Source organism: Salvia hispanica, unplaced genomic scaffold, assembly GCF_023119035.1.
Source record: "Salvia hispanica cultivar TCC Black 2014 unplaced genomic scaffold, UniMelb_Shisp_WGS_1.0 HiC_scaffold_1225, whole genome shotgun sequence".
Taxonomy (NCBI): domain Eukaryota; kingdom Viridiplantae; phylum Streptophyta; class Magnoliopsida; order Lamiales; family Lamiaceae; genus Salvia; species Salvia hispanica.
The window spans coordinates 9174-27902 of NW_025951500.1; the positions used below are offsets into that span (position 1 = coordinate 9174).

Genomic DNA, 18729 nt, shown 5'->3' on the forward strand with positions numbered 1-18729 from the left:
GAATCAAATATTAATTATGAGAATAAAAAATCTATATACAAAAAACAGAAGCATAATAAATCGCCTAACAATTTGTATATTTTTCAATAAAATTAAAGACAAATTAAATTATAGATATGTATATCAAAATTAGCTAATTATAATTTCAACATAAATTTTTTATATGGGTCAACTATGAAGTAACATAGATGGACTAAAAATCTAATCATTACTATTGAAAAAAAATTATAATTATTAAAAACAAAAAAAAAGAAAATAAATATAACTAAAAAAATATCAATAAGTCATATAAAGCAAAATTGGTATACTTGAATTCTATAAGGTAAGTAGGTATGTGAAAATGTTAAGAAAAGAAAAATTATAAAGCAAAATTGATATATAAAAACGAATAAGAAAATGTTAAGAAAAGAAAAATATAATTAATAAAATGAAAAGGAACGAAAACATAATTAAAAAGAACAAAGTAACATAGATGGACTAAAAATCTAATCATTACTATTGAAAAAAATTATACTTAATTATTAAAAACAAAAGAAAAAGAAAATGAATATAGTAAATATAACTAAAAAATTACCAATAAGTCATATAATATTAAAAATAAATACGATGTCGTATTAAAATTGATATATAAAAACGAATAAGAAAATGTTAAGAATAATTAATAAAATGAAAAGGAACGAAAACGTAATTAAAAAGAGCAAAATTAGCCAACGAAAGAAATTGAGGAAACCTCGAGCTCATTGAGCATGGTGTGAAATAGTTCCATGGTGTCAAGCTTTCCTCCTCCTATGATAAAAGCAAAATTGGTATACTTGAATTCTATAAGGTAAGTAGGTATGCGTGGATATCCAGACATATTTATAGGCTAAACCCAACATCGGTTCACTTTTCACACTATGCAAAAAATGTCAATTCGGATGGATTGATGTGATATTGGTGTGTGTGAGGTGGCAGGGATGTGGGCTATGATGAAAAGAGAGTGAACTTGGTGAGGAGGATAGACTTTGCCTGGGCAGTGGAAAGAGAGGATCCCAACAAGAAGGGGAAGAGTGAAGGTGAGAGTGCCAAGGATGGTGCAACATCCAGTCAGCAGCAATGGTAATGGCAGAGCTTTGTGGAGAATCTGCAGTTAGCTCACCAAGAAATCTACGTCATAATTGATCTCATTAATCCCCTTAATCACCCTTTAATTATACATCATTTTTTAACTCCCACATATACTTGTACTTATAAAATATACAAATACATTTTAAAATATTTTCACTGTAACTACCCACTAATTTTATTTTACAGTTCTTTTTTAAACCTCCCAGGCTCCCACTAACTCCACTTTCATAATTCACACAATTTTAGCTACTCTTTAATTATAAGTATTATTTAATTTCTTAAAATTCCTCCAAAACTCTTTTTTTATATATTGTATAGATATTATGTACGAATAAATATCAAACTGACACTGTGTATATAAACAACAAATAGTCAAATTAAATAAAATGAGAGAGGTTGAAAATAGTTAAATCCATAAAAAAGATATGTGATGCAAATCCAAGTCGTCTTATGCTTAAATAAAAGTCCATCATTCTCTAACCGTCTTGTAAGGCATGTCTCTTGGACACATTTATGTTTCCCTTTCAATCACTTCCTTTTTCCATGAAAGGTTTTACTCAAAGAAATTACTTCCTTCATCCCCCAAATATTATCCCACTTTGACCCGGCACAGGTTTTGAAAAATGCAATGAAAAATGAATTGAAAAAGTTAGTGGAATGCGGGTCCTACTATTATATACTCCCTCCGTCCCAATAAATATGAAACGTTTGCTTTTCGGCACGAGATTTTATGTAGTGTTGTTTTGTGAGTTAAAGAAGAGAGAGTAAAGTAAGTGAGAGGAAAAAGTAGAGATAAAGTTATTTTTATTTTAGGAAACGTTTCATTTTTTATGGGACAACCCAAAAAAGGAAAACGTTTCATTTTTAGTAGGACAGAGGGAGTATTAGTTTTATAATAAAATGTGAGTAGAAATAAGTTAGTAGAATATAAGGTCTACTACTAAAAATGTTAAAAAGTGAAATGAGACAAATTTTATGGAACGAACGGAAATGGAAAATGGAACAAACTTTCATGGACTGAGGGAGTATATTGTTTCTCACTTCAAACACTTCTCCTCTCTCTACCAAGTCAAAGAATAAATATTACCTAACTTATATTTTTCCTCACTTATTTTCAAGTACTTCCTCTCTCTATATTTATTTAGGAATAATTCGGTATTTCGGTAAGAGCGATAAATGCATAAATACAAATTACACGTGCATAAGCAAATTGAATTCCATCTATAGGAAATTAGCAAACAAGTATCTAAGTTTGAATCCTTTTGGTGGTGAAATTCTTATCCATGGATGTATTTTTAGGTGTAATTTATGCTTACATATCATTCTCAATTCCCACGTTAAATATAATTATCATTAGATGCTGTGTTTAAATTTAATTAATTCGTTTCCAAAATTACGAAATTCATTTGAAACTTACATTCTAGTGACACAAACAATGACTTGTTTGGAGTTTATTTGAAAAGCTTCTTTCATTTTTCATTAACGTGACCAGAAAATATGAGGCCTTATTTCATTTTGCTTCATCATGCATTTTCCATTAATGGGACAAAAAAAAAATATTTGTCTTTGTTTGATTTAGCTTAATTATGGAGTTAACACCATGTAAAAGTCTTTGTCGCTTTTGCCTCTAAATTCACTCATTTTTCAATTGGACTTCACTGGTTTGTGAAGGACTTTTTTTAGTTGAACAAAGGGACATTTCATTTTTTATCTTAAATTCATTTTTTATTCTACTTTCTCTACTTATACTATTATTTTCTTTTCTTAGCCTTCGCTTATACTATTTTCTCTTTTCCCATGGATTATAAGCGCAATTCTTATGTTAAATTATCAAGCAATCAATTTCATTGATTTGTATTGGTTTAAAAGTCGGACAATTATTTCGTCAATTAAAACCGCGATTGCTGCATTATCTGGACATGAATTATCTTCAAACAATCTCTACATTATTTGTGGTCATAACTTAGTCGTGCTTCTCTTTCTTCTCTTGTGTTTCAACTTGACTTGCAAGTTGGATTTTGCATAAATCAAAGTCCACTCTCTAACTGTCCCATTGGTCCCAATATGCCCAACTCAAAAAATATACTCCCTCCGTCCCAAGATAAGTGACTTGTATTCCTTTTTGGGGTGTCCCACTATAAGTGACCTATTTCCATTTTTAGCAAAAAGTCATCTCTTTTACTTTATTCTCCACCTACTTTATTCTCTCTTCTCTCCTCTACTTTTCCTTCTCTCATACTTTACTCTCTACACTTTAACTTATTTAAATACCATTCCTTAAATCCCGTACCCAAAATGTCACGACCACAACTCCCTAGTACTAGTGAGTGTAGCTATTTCGTAACTAAAATAACCGCATTCAATCATGAAATAACATAAGAACAATAATCCATTTCGAGGAAATAGTTTCAAGGCGATGGGGTACATAGTCAAAAGGAATCAGAGTATGAAGATCAAAGACATAAGTTTCTAGGATAAAATTCTAGTGCAGCGAAAGAGTCCAAGGCAAAATAATATGTATGAGGACATACTACTTTGGGCTACCTACTACTTATTAACGGTCATTACCCAACACCTTCGCCTCCCCGTTCACGTTCAACCTGCACATTAGAAAAGAACATGCAGGGCTGAGTACTTGATATACTCAGTGGGCACATTGCCGAAACATAATTTTCGTAAAGAGTTTTGTCAGCCAGTTGAGTGAACACGGGGTTTTAACTTGAAAGGCCCGGGTCACTAAAATTCTTTTCATTTCATAAAGTTGATTGCGCAATCATATAACATAGATACCATATCTGTAACGTATGTGAACCGAGAATGTGGCCACATTCCACGACGGTCACTGGATCGGCCAACTTAAAAGCTAGCTCACGATCCCCATATGTGTACACTAGTCCGAGTTGGCCTTACTTCCCTACTGGGACCCTAATTCGATTTCATAATTGGCATAGCCAAGCAGATAGGTAATCCATAAAACATAAAATGGCATGACAAAACATAAATAGCAACATTTTCACATAATCATGCTTGAAGGCAAGTTCATATTTTGAAAGAAATGCCCACCTCAAAGCAAAAGTCTCTATCCGTAATTTCTTTAACTTGGCCTTAGACGACGTGTGAAGACGTCCCTTTAGGAAATAAAATAACCATATACTTAATTAGATTTTGAGATATCCATTAAGTTTAAACATGAATGCATCCTAAGTGCGTGCTCATTTTATTCTTTTTCTAACATTTCTAGAAGAGTTCTAGAATTCTTGAATATTAATTAAATCAGTAGATTTAATTAAATTGGAAAAATTATTCGCTTAACTAGAGGGTGCTACCTCTTATGCCATTTATAAATAAATTAGGCTCAAGGTCTATTCATCATTGGTGTATCATACTTTCTTAAAATTAATCATTTGAGCACCCATACTAAATTTCGGAAAAATTAGACTTATCCTCGAGAAAAAATAATTAGCGGATTATTATTTAAATCCACACGTAGGAGAGTCCATGGTTTAATTAAATTCTTAGTCCATACTTTATTTTAATTTGTGGTCCAATCCAAACATAAATAATTATAGGCCCAAAACAGTAATTTATTTGGACATGGCCCAAAGAGGGGAAGCCCAATACTCCCTACTCTCAACCATCGACTTCTCTCTCTCATTTTCACAAAATTCCCCAAATCCATCACAAAACCTAATCCAACTCTCTCTCTTCTCTCTGGGCGGAAATCACCGCCATCCGCCACCGCCGCCTCGCGGTCGCCGCTCGTCCTCGGCTGTCCGACGAGCAGGGCTGCCGCCTGCTGCGTCGCTTGGCGCCACTCCGGCCATCTCCTCTTTTCCCCTCTTCTTCTTTCCTTCTCGGCGGAAATCGACTCCATTCGCCCCGCCTCGCGGTCGCCGGAGCACAGCCGTCGGCTCTGCTTGCTGTTGCCCTCCTCCGTCGGCGCATCTGAAAATCGGCTTCTCACTCTCGAATTCCCCTCTCTGTTGAAGCCACGGAGAAGTTCTCGGCTCGCGCCGCGTCGCCGCTTACGGCGCGACACCTATCTCTGCCCCCTTTCGGTTCGAGGCCTAAGTCGCCGCTTCCTCAGGCTGCTGCTCTAGCAGCGCCGCCGTTACGGTCAGCTCACCGGCTCCGTCATTCGGCCCTAGCTGGACAGCCCCGTTTGGTCCCACTCTCGATTCCGAAGCTAAGCTCCACTACTCCCTTTCATTTCTTAATATAATTGCTTGAAGCTTGGGCAGTAGCCATGTGATGTTAGAGCTCTTGATTTAGGTGTTTTATAGTTGATTTTGGAGGGAGCATTAGCTCCCTGGAATGAGCTTGATCTTGTTTATCTTGATATGTTAAGTGTTGCTTCTATGATTCCAAGAGTTGAAGTTTTACTAGCCTGAAATTACCCTATGTGTTTGGCTAAGAAAGTCGATCTCTTGATTATTGGAGCTTGCTACTTGTGTGAGGCTGAACTAAATGTAGTTACACTTGTGTCACTAAGTTCTTGCACTATGTTGTGATTGTTCTAGACATGATGCAAGATAATGTGTTGAGGTGTGGGGGGGTTTACCTCTCGGTCTCACGGCTACTTCGAGAACTCTGCCTCTGGCCTCAGTTCTTCTCCCTCTCACACTTGCTACTGCTTGCTCTTGGTTTTCCTTAGAGTTTTTGCTGAATTTTGTGATGTGTTAAAGGGAGTTGAATGTGGTGTGGAGGGGATTTTATAGGCTGATTGTGGTGTACTCGTGAGGAATTAATTTTGGCTGTTATACTACCTTGTTCCCTTCTTGCAGAGGATCCCCCTTTTGACTATGATTCTGCAGCAAGTTATACTTGAGAATTGGCTCTATTTGAGTACCTAGTACTCAGCCATTAACTCTCACTGTTTGCTTGTGGCTGGACTTGTTTGCTTGTGGCTGGACTTGGTTGCTTGTAGCTGGACTTATCCCTTTTTGGGCAAGTGTTTGGTCTCTCACTAAAGAGATGTTGTCCCATTTCTTCAATTAGTAGCCCTTAATTCCTTTTGTTTCTTAGTAACTTAAGCTAGTCTCTTAATTGCAGGTTGGGAGGGGGCTTGGGCTGCCAAGCTGCTGTTCGAGACGGCTTGATGCCTCGGCCCAACGGCTGATCGGATGGGGCCACGACTTCCAGCCCGGAAGGAGAGACCGATTCCATTTGATTAAATGCACATTTTATCCTTCCCTTTTCTTGTTTCCTTTATTTGAGGACTTGATCCATGTAACATATATATATTTTTTTGTTGTTCATTAGTTAAGCTTGTTCTATGTATTGAAGTATTTGAAAGTTAGTTGTTCTTTTATTGTAAAAGAAATGCTACTCGAAATTTTCTTAATGTTCTATAATGTAAATTCCAATTGTTTAGTTCGTTTGATTATTTAGTTCTTCCTTGCAACTAAAAGTTTAAATTTCACCACAAAAGGCTCGAGTTCCATTTATTTCCACGAAAAGAGAGAAAAGTTACTTTTCTAGTTCTACATCACTTTATCGAAAACAAAAAAAAAATACTGGTGCGGGTATTACACAAAAGAAGTAGGTCACATATCTTGGGACGGAAGGAATATTACACACCTTGTGAATCGTCTTATCTCTTTTTCCTCCGAAATTTACTCATTTCAATAGGTCACATATCTTGGGACGGAAGGAATATTACACACCTTGTGAATCGTCTTATCTCTTTTTCCTCCGAAATTTACTCATTTCAAGAAACTTCCTTTGCAGTTATCTCTAACATTGTGTTACATTAATTAGGTTTTCCAAAATAACATGTTTATTACTACTCCATATCTTAAATTCTTGTTTCTACTTTCTGTTGGAAAGATGAATTGAGAAGTCCTATGTGGGGAAGAGAAAATATGGAGTCCCAACTTGTTGGGAAAAGAATAACATTTTTAATGAAGAGTTCCAATAGGTATAGTTCCTAGGTATATTTATATCTAGAGTCCTATAAATACCTATGTACTCCATGTATCAACAACAATTCAAATCATTCAAAATATAGTCTTCAAGAGTTCTTCAACATTTTATTTTTCAACACTTTCACTTCATTGTTATGTATTATGTATGTGTAATCTGTCCTTTGCAACTGCAAGCTGACTAAAATATCCAGCTTCTTCTTTTGTGTCTTTATTGTCAGAGTTAATTTATATGGGCTTTTGTCGTATGCGGTTCGACTATCTTAATATTACTACTCAAGAAAGAGTGGACAAAATAAATACTATGATTTCAAGATATTTCCATGAAATAATGATTCATGAAGATTTAACCGTATCTACATCTACGGACAATATCTTAAAATGCTTCTTGATCGTGAGTTGACGAGCGGTGTCAGGCTTGAATCATTAGTGTAAAGGGCTGAGCCTGTATGACTGTATCAAAGCTGGCATATTTTTTTTGTTTCTGTTTTTACTGTTAATTATTCATTTTAGTTTTTGTTGGGTCTCGATGGTGCACACCCGAACTCCTCATTAGTATGATATTGTTCGTTTTGGGCAAAGCCCTCAAGGTTTTGCTCTTGGGATACTCCCCAAAAGGCTTCATACTAATGGAGTAGGGGTAGCCCATTTATACACTTGCAAGTCTTGTTCATTCTCCGATGTGGGATATGGTTTGATCCCTTTCAGTTTTAATACATAGTTGTTAGCCAAATCTCAACTTTAATGATTTCGATAATGAAATCTAATTCTAGATTTGAATTAATTCAACCACAACATTTAGAATATAAAGTGGAGATAGATCACTAACCTCCATCCATGCTTTTCTTATGTTGAAGAAGATGTTGAATCCACCTTTGATGATTCTCCTCTCCTTGACCTCAAGCCTTCTATGATTCTTTTAATGGATAAAGAATCAAAAACTTGTATATAAGTGTATATATATATATGTGCGTATGTACTGTGACTTTTCTGAGTATATAACTCGTTCTGGATTGTCTGTCAAATGCTGAAACCATCGCACATATTTATACACATCCAAACGCCGTGAGTTAAGAACCACATCGTTTCATTTAACCAAAGATACGTTGATTGGTATAAAGAGAATTGCATTTTCTCTTATCAAAAGAATCAACTACCTTATCATTACGGTTATACATGCACAGCACCCGAATTTAATCAATTTATATATATATATATATATATATATATATATATATATATATATATATAGGATTTTGATCAAAACAAGTATGGCCTTAAATAAAGAAATACAGACCATTTCTTGTCCATAGGATTAGCCGATCTCATCTTAAGATTAGATTATCTAATGGCTGGATTAATTTGTCAGATATTATTAATTTAATCACTAATATTCATAAAAGGTTACTTTTGTCAATCCATGATGTCGTTGGTTATGGAAATTCCTATAATGTTGCATATTCCTCTCTCCACTAACTAATCATCAGCGTGAGTTATGTGAGTTAACAATCCATAATATCTCTCCTTCACATCTTCCATGAAGATTCATACGATCTTCAATTTATCTTCGTCTTCACAGCCTTTGAGTTTGCATTCCACAATTTCGATAACTACCTATTTTCGTTTAACATTTCGTCGTTGCATCAATCAGTTACATTTGTAACTCTTGTTGCCAGATCCAATATTTTTCGAAATGGAATCCGAAACGCCATCTACTTCGCATGTAGATAATCAATTATCCTCCAATGACATTCTTGAGAATACAGGTTTTGATTTTAATTTTGTGACTGTAACTTTAGTAATGTTACAACCATGAATTATCTATCTTTTTGTTTTATTAATGTTACAACCATGACTTATTTATCTTTTTATTATGACATTATTCCGTATGACCTCAATCCGCTCTTAGTATGACATAACGTTATTATCTATTATTTTTATTATTGAGTCTTTATCAGTATTAGTACTAATGTAAGTATTACCTTGTTATGGGGCAACTATGACATGTTTTTGTCAATGCAAGAAATGTCAGGAGTGGGGTCACGATTCAAGGAATTGCGACAAATTCAAAGAGAAAGAAAAACGGCGGTCTAGAAGAGATTCTGAAGTTTGATACCTTGTATTCTTTATTTTTTTTAAAAGTAACTTCAGTTCAATGCCGGGTTTTTTGAAATTACCCAGTTCGTGTTTTGTATGAGACATTCTGGTATTCAATAGTTTTGTGTCATGACTCGAATAGTGGATTATTATTACCCAATTGACCCCTTAGTTTCCATGACTCAAATATTCGTTTATTATGACCCAAAAGGGGCTGACAATGTTTTGGGTTGTTGTTTGTTTATTCTGTGTTTGTAATACTTTTGTGTTTATTTTGATATGATAAAGACATTACAAGAATTGTGTATTTCGCTTCAGTTTGTTTGAAATGAACATTTCGATCAAAATGGTATAATACATTCTGGTACTCATTAATGTTATGACATGACATAACATTATGTGTTCAAAATTATATTCCAAAGTGCCAAATCTTCTCACTAAATTATGTGTTCAAAATTATATTCCAAAGTGTCAAACAAATAAATTCATATTTACAACATTTTTCAGCAATGTTTACGCTTGCTGCCGGTTCCATCCCTTTGGTATTTGCCTCCAAATTCGCTGCAAAAAAACGAGGTTAATTGTGCGGCCTACTCGTCAATAAACAACAATGGTGTAGTTGAGATATTAAGTTATGATTTGTGTTTACTCATCTTTTTCAAAAGCTGCAGAATTCATAACATCTTTTTCATTTCCTATCCATTTTTCAAAAGCTGCAGAGGTTTTTTTTTGTGGTGATGTATATGAAGAATCAATAATTTAGTGTTTAACATTTATACAAACAAAGCATAATAGTATAGCCTTTTTCCATCAAATATATCTCATGTATGTCCTATTATAATAGTAAATCACATCTGTCTTCATTCATTCTTCAGAAAACAGAGGTACATAATATACATACATATATGTTTAACCTGGATACCAAATCCAAGTGATTAGTGACGAACTTTTAAAAATCAGATTATGAAAAAACCCATGAACAAAAATCAGAGTGTACAAAATGAATTCAAAAACTTCATTCCATCAAATAATAACCCAAAAAAATGTATTCGACATACCTTTCTAGTCCTTAGGTTTTGGGCGGTGCCTTCGTCTTCACAGTATTTCGTTGATAGACTAGGTTACAGCCGAACAAAGGATTTGAATTTTGGGTCAGATTAGAGTTGAGTTTCGGTCAGACTGTAAAAAAAACTTACAAACCTTTTCCGTCATGAGGCGCGGTCCGAGAAGATCTTGTGTCCACCATGGTTGGAGAAGACGCTCCACAATCGTGCTTGACAAGTTGCGTTTTGAAGTCGATTTTGATGCCCAGACGAGACCCTCTTCGCCGATAATGTGCTTAGAGTTTTGTAGGGTTTTGGTGAATTTGATTCTCAGACGATTTGAGTTCTATTTAGTGGAAATTGTAGGGTTTCTGGAATTTGTGATGAATTTTTGGTGAGAGAGAAGGAATTGAATGGTGCGGGAACCAAAAAATCAACTTAATAGCATTTGGAGTAATTATCCCAATAAATCAGCTCTTAAAAAACGGAAGGACGGTTCATTATATTTGCAATTCCTATTTCACCCTTTCATGACACAGAACGCTCCTATTATGACCCAAAGAAATGGTTGACCAATCCATATCGTAGCCATTCATCTCCAGATCTAACGGACCATATATGGTCTGTATTTCTATACTTAAGGGCTTCTTTTGGTAGATGAAAACCCTATATATATATATATATATATATATATATATATATATATATATATATATATATATATATAGGGGTGCGTTAGGCTCCTTTGCACCCTAAGTGTCATATTTCCTTCTTAATCTCAGCCCTTGGATCCTTGAATTAGATGGTTGTGATCAATGCATTATTAGTCTATAATGTTGCATTATTAGCCGTTGTGCATTATTAGAATAAAAATGTGCATTATTAGTCTATAATGTTGCATTATTAGCCGTTGTGCATTATTACAATGAAAATGTGCATTATTAAATGACACGTGACATTAATCTAACCGTCAGATGACAAAATCGTGGGGCTAGGATTAAGAAGGAAAAAGGACAAAAGATATGAAAAGGATTTAAATACATCCCTATATATATATGTACATTGAATATCACAACCGTTGCTAATTAGATAAAATAGAAGTGATAACTACTTTATCATAAACAACTGACACCTTTTCCATTTCTTTTAATTCTCGGTGTATATATATATATATATATATATATATATATATAAACATATATAATAATAGAGATAGGAGAGGAGGGTTATCAATACACCCGATTCTAATTCTTTTATCGAAACCGATCCATCACGGTGTCGTCTTTAATATTAGAATCCCTTTTAACTTTTAATATTATGAACTTGAACTTTAATTTAAACCAATAGATACATAGGTCATATAAGAATATAAATATTCTTACATTCTCCCACTTGACCTTTGTATCGTCTTGATGGTTTAATAACCATAATGCGCACTTTTATATCAAGTTCAAAATATTCTTTAAATACCATGATAAAATTAGAATTGATCGAATCATGGCGGTCACACATCATTAAGCGACATGATTCCTTCCATGTATCACAAATCAATTCCAACTTTACATTGTCCTTTCATTGAGATGAACTTTTATTCTCAATTCATCATATGTTATCCAATAACCATAATTGTATACAAACTATAATGATAACATATTTAATAAACAGAAACATAACTTTTATTGAATTCAAAGTGTCTTACACTTTACAAGCATAATACAACTAAAATAGCAAGGCTTTATCTATAATACCCATACGCTCTACATGGCCAATAAACATTTTGGGTGGTAGTCCTTTAGTTAACGGATCCGCTACCATCATATCCGTCCTAATATGCTCAAAGAACACTCTTTGTTTCTGCACTTCTTCTTTGACAGATAAGTATTTTAACTCCATGTGCTTAGCCCCTTTCGAGTACTTATCATTCTTTGAAAAGAAGACAGCTGCGGAATTATCACAATAAATTTTCAGCGGCCTAGCTATAGAGTCGACAATTCTAAGCCCTGAAATAAAGTTCCGCAACCACAATCCGTGAACAGTGGCCTCAAAGCATGCCACAAATTCGGCTTCCATAGTGGAAGTAGCAATGACAGACTGCTTTCCACTTTTCCATGATACTGCTCCCTCGGCTAAAAGGAACAAATAGCCAAACGTAGATTTTCTACTATCAACGCACCCGGCATAGTCTGAATCTGAATATCCAATGACCTCTAGATTATCGGATCTTCTATACGTAAGCATGTGCTCTTTGGTGCCTTGCAAGTACCTGAGGACTTTCTTTGCAGCCTTCCAGTGATCCATTCCGGGATTACTTTGATATCGACCCAACATACCAACCGCAAAGGTGATATCTGGTCGCGTACATGTTTGAACATAGTTCAAACTCCCAACCACTGATGCATATGGAATTCTTTCCATTTCCTTACGCTCCAATTCATTTTTAGGACATTGCATTTTACTAAACTTGTCTCCCTTCTGAATTGGAGCAATCCCTATAGAGCACTTTTCCATTCTATATCTCTCTAAAATCTTATTGATATATCCTTTCTGAGATAAACTTAATAATCCTTGTGACCTATCTCGAAATATTTCTATTCCGATCACATAAGATGCATCTCCCATATCTTTCATTTCAAAGTTCTTAGAGAGATATTTCTTCACATCATGTAACATACCCATGTCATTTGCAGCAAGCAAAATATCATCAACATATAAGACTAAAATTATAAACTTACTCCCACTGATTTTTACATAGATACATCGATCAACAATGATCTCTACAAAACCATATGATACAATGATATCATTAAACTTTATATACCATTGTCTAGAAGCTTGTTTTAGTCCATATATTGACTTCCTCAGCTTACATACTAAGTGTTCTTGTCCCGTTGCCAAGAATCCTTCGGGTTGGTTCATATAAACTTCCTCTTCAAGTTCTCCATTTAGAAAGGCGGTCTTTACATCCATTTGGTGTAGCTCGAGATCATAATGAGCCACCAAAGCCAAAACAATTCTTAAAGAATCCTTCTTTGAAACTGGAGAGAAGGTTTCTTTATAGTCAATGCCATCCTTTTGGGTGAAGCCTTTAGCAACAAGGCGAGCCTTGTATCTTTCGATGTTACCTTTCGAATCACGTTTTGTTTTAAAAATCCATTTAGAATCAATGGTTTTAAAACCTTTAGGCAATTCTACTAAGTCCCAAACTTTGTTATCACCCATAGATTTTATTTCATCTTTTGCGGCAATCAACCACTTTTCAGAATCTTCACTTTCCATGGCTTGTCGGAATGAGATTGGATCTTCATCAAGGCTCAAGTCACATTCACTTTCAATACTGTAAACCACATAGTCATTTGAAATGGCAGATCTTCTTTCCCTTACCGATCGTCTCAAAGTTTCTTGTGGTTCACTATTCGCTTCTTGAATTGTGACAGGTTCAATTACTTCATTTTCGGTTAGTGAGTTTTGCACATTATCATGTTGTTCTATTGTGTCATTTGATTGTGCTACAATAGGAACAGCAATATTTGGTGCAACAACATGTGGATGAACCTTATCGTGGATTTCTTGAATATCCACCTTTCTAGGTTCACCACTCCCACTAATTTCCCCGTTTTCAATGAACCTAGCATTTCCCGTCTCAACTATTCTCGTACTATGGTTAGGACAATAAAAAGTATACCCCTTTGATTTGTCCGGATAGCCAATGAAAAATCCACTGACGGTCCTTGAATCAAGTTTCTTTTCATGTGGATTATACAACATTACTTCTGCTGGGCAACCCCAAATACGAATATGCCTTAAGCTAGGTTTCCTTCCCGTCCACAGTTCAAAAGGTGCCTTACGAACTGCCTTACTAGGAACCCGATTAAGCATATAAGTTGCAGTCTTTAAAGCATAAATCCACAATGAAAGGGGTAAAGTACAACCACTTAACATACTCCTAACCATTTCCATCAATGTACGATTCCGCCTCTCCGCTACACCATTCTGTTGCGGAGTACCGGGCATTGTATACTGTGCACAAATGCCTCTACTTTCGAGTAACTTTGCAAATGGGCCCGGACATTGTCCAGTCTCATTATACTTTCCATAGAACTCACCACCTCTATCCGATCTCACAATTTTAACTTTTCTATCTAACTGTCTTTCCACCTCGTCAATGAATATTTTCAGCACATTCACTGACTCAGATTTTTCATGCAGTAGATATATGTAACCATAACGTGAGTAATCGTCAATAAATGTGATAAAGTATTTTCGACCATCCCACGAAGGAGCATCAAAAGGACCACATATATCAGTATGTATTAACTCAAGAAGCTGAGTGCTTCTCGTGGCTGATTTCTTTACAATGTGTTTAGTTTGCTTTCCTTTAATGCAATCTACACACATATTTAGGTGACTCAACTTATTTTTAACACAAGTATACCCACAAGTGTATGGGGCTAATGTAGCAAATAGTAAGCAAAGAGTATCGTATCCACAGAGACAATGAGTGTCAACCTAATTACCACGAACCAACCTCAACTACTATCTAGATGAATCGGAATTTTGGTTTTTCTAAATCTATTTGAAAGCAAGGTAAAAACAATTAAAAATAACTAGAGAACTAAAAGCAAATAAGAAAACGGATGTAGATTAAAGATGAGAAGGGTAGAAAACAACTATCCTATGCTCAACTAACTTCCTAACTATGCCAACAAAGGGTCTCAAGGGTTATTAAGCTATCACTAAGGTAAAACTATATCTTTTCTCAAAGCATATAATTTGTAGATTGCTACCTAGAACCGAAGTCTCCTTCCTAGAACTAAGGTAACAACTCCTAATAGCTCCTAAGATACTTAGCTTCATTCAAAGGCTCAAATCTCTCGATTATATTGGCAAAGACGTCAATTTCTTCTTTTTCAAATTAAACTACTCACTTCTCAGTTCTTGTAGTAAAATCCACATGCATTTATAAGGTGATCAATCAAATAAATGTATAAGCACAAAGAAATCAAAATGACCACATGAGCCAAGGCATAGAAAAAGGAAATCAATTAAACATAAGAATCATTGTATCTCCCCCGTAGAACTCTACGAAGGATTTAGCTACTCATGTTCATCGCAAAAGTTAAAGAAATATTCAAAGAAATATTCAAAAACATTGTTTAAACAAGAATAAAACTAAAAGTAGAAACTCCTAGAATTGGATTGGGCGGATTGGAGGCCTCGTCTTCAATCTTGCGATGAATACTCGTCCTCTGCTCGTTCTTCTCTTCTTCCTAGGTGAAAAAGTAGTATTTTTGGTGTTGAAGGCGTGTAGAATGTTGTAGGAGGCGTCCCATGCACATTAGGTTAAATAGGGCTCGAAATTTCCTTGTTTGGATCTGTCGGCCGAACCTGGCGGGTCGCCAGGTTCGTTGAACTATGAAGCTGGCGAGTCGCCAGCTGCTCTCGGCGATTCTGGAGGAAGGACCTGGCGGGTCGCCAGGTTGGTACTGGTGCGAAGCTGGCGAGTCGCCAGCCTCGTGCTACAATTTCGTCCTTTTTCCACCTTTCGCCATTTAAGCTCATTTTCGACCCTTTTTCTACACATTCTTCACAAAATGGTCAAAATACCAATAACATAGAAAAGTAGCTATAAACCATGTCTCAAAATACACAATATACGATCAAATCCAAGTAAAACTACCCTCTAAAATTATGTAAAATCCAAGTGAATCATTAGGTCACTAAAATCCAATCGAGGAAGAATTTCATTCTTTACCAACCTCATAATCCTTTCTTTAGAAATATGACCTAATCTTTGATGCCACAAGTAAGCCGAACTTTCACTTGACGCATTACGCTTAATGCCTCGACTTTCAACATTAAATAAGGATTCACGAAATTTTGCATCAAGATTGAATCTATAAAGTGAATCATACAAAGTACCACTACCATAAAAGTAATCGTTTCGGTACAAAGAGAATACACCATTTACAATCTTAACTTTAAAACCTAAATCATCCAATCTACTTATAGAAACAAGATTTCTAGCACATTCAGGTACATAAAGACAATCTATAAGATCTACATGACATCCTGTGTCCAAGATCAATCTGTAGGTCCCAATGCCTTCAATCAGTGCTTTCATCCTATTTCCCATGAACAAATATTGTTCAACCCCTTTTATAGGTTGGATCGAACTGAATCCCTGTTTAATATGAGACACATGAGTTGTAGCACCAGAATCTAACCACCAAGTATTATTAGGCACTTCAATAAGATTCAATTCAAAGCAAACAAGAGTATTATGTTTACCTTTCTTATCAAACCAGGCCTTCCTTTTAGGACAATCTTTCTTGAAGTGTCCCGTTTCCCTGCAAAAGAAACACTTCCTTTCCTTTTGGATTTTCTTCTCCGGACCTTTCAGAAAAGATTTATCCTTCTTTTTGTCCTTCTTACTTGATTTTCCTTTACTGGAGCTAGCACCTCCATGACCTATGAGATTCGCAACTTGACCATTAATCTTCTTTAATCTCCCTTCCTCTTGAACCAACATAGCCTTTAATTCCTTAAAGTCCCATTTATCTTTGATGGTGTTATAATTCACCTGGAACTGGCTAAATTCAATAGGTAGGGAGTTCATGATAAATTGGACCACAAATTGCTCATGAACCTCCATTCCCAAGGTCGTTAGCTTTGCCGCCAAGTTAGACATGTTTGTCACATGATCATGAATTGGCTGTGACCAGTCAAACTTCTTTGTAGTAAGTTCACTCATTAAGCTTCCTACAATTGACTTATCAGCCAATTCAGATTGTGAACACTCCTTAATTTTCTCAATGAATTCCCTTGCACTTTCTGTCTTGGGCATCGATGGCTTAAAATTTTCTGCCATCGTCATCCTCATAAGATTCAGGCTCAACCGGTTAGATCGCTCCCAAGTCTCATGTTGAGACTTTTCAGTTTCGGAGCTCTCATCTGTTATGGCTGAAGGTTCATCTTCTGTTAGTATGGCATGGTCCAACGCCATTACACCCAGTGAAAACCGGATCTGTTCAGACCACTCACCATAGTTTTGCCCATTGAATTTAATGACAGAGTTTGCAGATGCATACAAATTCGCTGAGGCTGCAACATTTATACATACTTATCTATTAGTGCTTGAGTCCTTAATACAGATTCATAAACAGTAATACTTTAAATAACATGCATTCAAGTAACCTTTGGGCAATACTTAAATACACATACTTTCAACGATGCTAAAATCATAGTATTTTAACAATTAATCAAATCATACATATATCAAATAAGCATGTTGCCTTTAGGTATACATACTACATAAGACACATAGTATACATGATTAATCCCTTTCGTATTATTAAATATATACAATGATCCACCTTTGGGTGATCTCCAAGCATATAGATAATAATTTAATTGATCAATCAAACTTTTATGTCATTTATAGCATCTCTTTAATCATGATCAATTAACTAACATTTATCATTTTCAATAAATAAATGCAATATAACAAGACCACTTTGGTGATAAACAAGTTATATATTATTTAAATATTGAAAACTTTAAATGGGTATAATATCCTAATATTATTTTAATATTTCATAAAACAATTACCCAACACATAAGCGGAAGCATATTTAATCAAAATCGAAAAAATCCAAGACCATTCAAATTTCGATTTTGAAATCACATAAATGGTGAATCAACCAAATCTAGATTGGCTCTGATACCAACTGTAAGCCATATCTTATCTTTAATGATTTCTATAATGAAATCTAACTCTAGATTTGAATTAATTCAACCACAACATTTAAACTATAAAGTGGAGATAGATCACTAACCTCCATCCATGCTTTTCTTGTGTTGAAGAAGATGTTGAATCCACCTTTGATGATTCTCCTCTCCTTGACCTCAAGCCTTCTTATTTGATTCCTTTAATGGACAAAGAATCAAGAGCACTTTTCTATTATATATAACTATATATGTGTGTATATGTTATTTTGTTGGTGTCTTATTCCATGCACAAGCCATCCCTTTATATAGGCAAATACGTGACCCTTCGTGAAGACACAATCGGACATGACTTTTCATTTAAACACTATTGCTTTATTAAGCAATAGACACGCCGATTCGGGAAGTAGTTAATCAGTTTATAATGAAACTGATTTGTAACTCAATTCCTCACGTCACATATGCATATCTAAATACATGCACACTTACAAATATTATTTTATATACTAAGTAACTACCATAATTTAATGTTACTTTAGTACATGCACAGCAACACACACATTTACATATATATAATCAATATTTATACATTATCCTTTCATATATATATATAATGTATATATATATTGTCATAATAGAGGTAAGAGTGGAGGGTTATCAATACACCCGATTCTAATTCTTTAATCGAAACCGATCCATTACGGTGTCGTCTTTAATATTAGAATCCCGTTTAACTATCAATATTTTTAAACTTGAACTTTAATTTAAATCAGTAGATACATAGGTCATATAAGAATATAAATATTCTTACATTGGATACATAACTACTCAAG

The 18729-nt window shown here is 34.9% G+C and overlaps 1 long non-coding RNA gene across 1 annotated transcript; it reads left to right on the forward strand.

Moving 5' to 3' along the window:
- Nucleotides 1-4776: 4776 nt before the first annotated feature.
- On the forward strand, nucleotides 4777-6480 carry LOC125198131. Its single transcript, XR_007172350.1, has 2 exons — nucleotides 4777-6083; nucleotides 6160-6480. It is a non-coding gene; the product is annotated as an uncharacterized LOC125198131 (long non-coding RNA).
- Nucleotides 6481-18729: the final 12249 nt, after the last annotated feature.